This window comes from Citrus clementina, unplaced genomic scaffold (genome assembly GCF_000493195.1).
Source record: "Citrus clementina cultivar Clemenules unplaced genomic scaffold, Citrus_clementina_v1.0 scaffold_4, whole genome shotgun sequence".
Classification (NCBI taxonomy): domain Eukaryota; kingdom Viridiplantae; phylum Streptophyta; class Magnoliopsida; order Sapindales; family Rutaceae; genus Citrus; species Citrus x clementina.
In genome coordinates this window covers 5,152,206-5,156,462 of record NW_006262274.1, presented here as the reverse complement: position 1 = coordinate 5,156,462, position 4,257 = coordinate 5,152,206, and the positions used below count along the sequence as shown (strand labels likewise).

Below are 4,257 nucleotides of genomic sequence, written 5' to 3'. Positions count from 1 at the left end.
TTATACTTTTTGAGTGGATAAAAACAAAACAAATGCACAAGTCTTACCTTATCCAAAATACAACTTTTCAACTCCCTCTAACAAAGCATTCGTTCCCTCCTAAGCTCCCCAGATCTGAAAAATCCCTAACATCCAAATTGTCAAAAAGTGCTCAAGTCTTATCTTTTTGATTGGCCGGCATGGTGCTGCGAAATCAAAGGTCAGTAAGCAGTAATGGAAGATAACGAGTGCAGAGATGGCGGGAAGAAGGTAAGATTGGTCGTAATGGAGCTGGCCAACATGATAAGTGTTCCCATGTCTCTAACCGCTGCCATCCGTCTCCATGTACCGGATGCCATCTGGCAAGTTGGGGCCAACGCCTCTCTCTCCGCCTCCTAGATCTTGACACGTATCCTCCAATCCGGCGGTGGGGACGCCGAGAACTTGCAACATATCCTCCGCTTGCTCACCAGCTACGGCATGTTCTCGGAGCATCGCGAATTTGGAGATGAAAGGAGAATGAATGTGATGAGGATGATGATTGGGAATATGTTGGCGAAGGGCCTGCTGAAATTATATGGCAAGGAAATGATATTATTATCAGGAAGAAAAAGGTCAGAGTTCCGAAGAAGGATGCGAACCCACTAAGTAAAAAAGAGGTAATTTTGACTCTATTGACAACTATGTTAGGCTTGTTTCTACTTTACTTCAGGATGCCCATTCTCTTCGGTTATGGCAAAAATTAAACTTTCTACGTTATTACTTCCTTTTGCAGGATGTTGATAGGCCTACATCAAATCCTCTGCCCCCACAATCAGAAGCCTTTGCTGATCACCAGAATGCACAACAGGCATTGGAGATTGTTGCTCAACAAGTGCCCAATTTTGGAACTGAACAGGCATGCCTTTTCTTTCAATCTGTCTATCTGAAATTTTCAATTTGCAATTACTGTATTATATTTCATTTCTATTATATTTGCCTATTTATCATGGTCAATCATGTTTTTATTATATATGGCAGGATAAAGCTTATTGTCCTTTCCATTTGAAGACTGGAGCTTGTCGGTTTGGTCAGAGATGCAGCATAGTTCATTTTTACCTTGATAAATCGTGCACTCTACTCATCAAGAATATGTATAATGGTCTCGGGCTTGCTTGGGAGCAAGATGAGAGGCTCGAGGTATGTAATTGCTGATTCTTGTATCCTGATAAGGACTCTTCCAAACTTCTATACTTTTGTGCAATTTGTTGGATCATTTTATATACGCATTGTCCTTGCTATATAGAAGATGCTTTTTATATAGAAAAATATTTTTCCAGTTGATATATTGTAATGTGTTTATAACTATTCTAGATAGTATCACTGGTGAGTTCTTTTGAGTTCACATTTTATTTATTTTCTTTGACTATGTGAAATCAGAGATTTATGTTTTCATAATGATGGAGATTCATGGTGTTGGCCTTGATTGGGTAAGAGTGAAGGCTATGAGCTATTATGTATCCTACATGCTGCAAATGATTTTAGCTATTATGAAATTTCTTGTTTATATGTTTGGCTTATTTCTCTTTCTTTCTTTCGTTATTTCTTTCTTTCTTTCTTTCTTTCTTTCTCTCTCTCACTAGTCACATAACTGTACAACTCTGTTTGAGTTAAAAATTTCTCCTTAACAACTAGTAGTTTCTTGTGGAATATACTATATATCGTCGATTGTCAGAGCTGGTCATCTAACAATGGTCATTACTTTGGAAGGTTTGGGATTGTTTGCCACAACACCTATTTACTGACACATGTTGTTGGTGCTCTTCATTTACTAACTAACAAATATGCGCAGGTGTGTAGAAATGGTTCTTCCCACTTAAGAGGAAATGTCTATGTTCACTATAAGTCCCTGGAATTAGCTGTTCTCGCTTACCATTCTGTCAATGGTCGTTACTTTGCTGGGAAACAAGTCTTTGTGAAGAATTGTTGGAGCTTACTTTCTACTTTATATTTGTTTGTTTTATATAAAGTAACTACTATTTAAAAAATGTTTGGCTCTCAGTGAATAGGCCTTGCCACTTTTCATGTTTCTGATAGAAATTCCAGAATACTGATATCCTGTCATTTTGATCCTCTTTGTCTGCCTGCATTCCTGGTAATTGGTGCCTGTCAAAATGGATTGAATTAAAGCTCTTGGCATTGGGTATAAGATTTGGTTTATCCGACAGACTTCAGTTGTAAAGCTTACAGCATGTCTTCTTGGAGGCTGTATTTGAATGTCCCAACATGTTGATAGGATTTGGATAGTCTTAAATACTAGGGCAGCTTTCTTAGCAAAGGGAGATTGAAAAGGCATGATCTAGGAGAAGCTTCTACTTTCTTAAGAGAAGCTTATACTTTCTTAAGTCATTGTTTAAGGGTTGTTTTTGCAGTATTCGTTGGGGTCTAGTTGTTCCGTAATTGTTCCAATTGCCCATTCAACTTAAATTGCTGTTCATTGTACTAAAATTGCTTCACTTGTTTAATTGGTCTGAAAGTTGAAGAAAATTATTAAAATAATTTCATTTTATTGCTATGAGAACAGTTGTTTCACTATTTATTTACTTTACAGAAGATTCCTGACTAGTTTCCTTTAGACTTGACACTGGTAAAATTGTAATGGGTTAAGCTGTGAAAAATTATATGCTTAGTGAACGCCAGCACATTCTCCCATCTTTTAACTATCTATGGACACTGTTGACATAGTCTAATCTGAAATTTTTCTCCATGCTTAAATTGTAATCAACACATTACTGTTTACTGAATTTTACAGCTTGTCATTTTCTGGATGGTGATGGTTTATTTATTTGTGTGTTTCTTGACAGATCACATGTGAATTTATTAATGTGACTAGATGGAAGATTGCCATATGTGGGGAATATATGAAGTCAAGACTAAAGGTACAGCCAATTGTCTCATTTTTCAGAGTTATAATTGTGCGGCTTATACACTTGCTTTTTTCTTTGCCATTTTGCTTTTGATATGAAATGAGTTTGTTTCTTTTCTTCTTTTTTTTACACTCTTGTTATCTTTGTTGGGCATATTTTAACAGACATGCTCTCGTGGAATGGCTTGCAATTTTATCCACTATTTTCGCAACCCTGGCGGAGACTATGAATAGGCTGATTGGGATAAACCACCTCCGAGATATTGGGTGAAAAAGATGGCTGCTTTATTTGGTTATTCTGATGAATCTGGGACCTGGAATCAAGAACGCTCAGGACAAACGAGGAACAAGATAGATTCAACTAATGCCGATAGGTATGCTTTTATTACTAGTCATAGACACTAAAAACTGTACTTGGTATATATGAACTCTTGTTTATTTAATTCACTTTCTGTTATTTGAATTTTTTAGTTTAAACTTCCATGTTTAACCGATGATTTTGAGAGGTTTCTTCATAGTATCGTTCTCTTCATTTGTGTTTTCTTCAAGTCTCCTAACTCGGTTTTCTTAGAAGCAATGAATAATGAAAAGATGTTCTCACAATGCAAGATTTAAAGAAAGTTCTTCTGTTGGTTTTTTTGGTCTATTGTTCGAGATTAAAACCCACTTTCAAAAATGTATGATTAGTGTGTGGCGTAATGACCATATTGCAAGCATGGCAAGAAAATAATTAGATTCAACAAGAAGCCTTTGGTGATGTAGCATTGCAATCTTATGTACAAGGGATGATGATCCAAACTATGATCAAATTTCATTAGTTAATGTATTTACTGCTGATGTTAGAAATCTTCTGGTTATTTATGGTTTTGTAATTTCCTATGCAGGCATCATTACAGAAGGTCCAGATCAAGGGAGGCTGATATTGTGAAAAGTGGTTCTGGCAGAAGCCATGATGATGAACGTCAAGTTCATGAAACAACTTGGAGTCGGAGGCGCTCCAATTATCACAGTGAAAGCAGAAGTGATGAGGCTAATTCTGATGGAAGTTGGTCAGATAGGGACAGAGACTAATTTTTATGTATTGAATTTGGATTATTTAGTTATGAGAGTAGGATATCTCATATTTTGGCTATTGAAGTTCAATTTGTAATATATACTAATAATATTTAAATGTGAAATGAAAGATTTTGTGATATAAATCAATTTCTTTTTGTTATTTTGTGGTGCTTTTAATTTTACAAATAAATCAATAGGCAATGATCCAATTTAATTTTTTACTTTTTAAAAAATAAATTAACTAGTGATACCATGGTAACAGTAATCATAGACACTAATAAAATATCAATAACTACTAACACTATGGTGTCATAATA

At 35.6% G+C, this 4,257-nt stretch overlaps 1 pseudogene; it reads left to right on the top strand.

Annotated features, from left to right (window-relative positions):
- Positions 1-213: 213 nt before the first annotated feature.
- LOC112098996 lies at positions 214-3,955 on the top strand (annotated as a pseudogene).
- Positions 3,956-4,257: the final 302 nt, after the last annotated feature.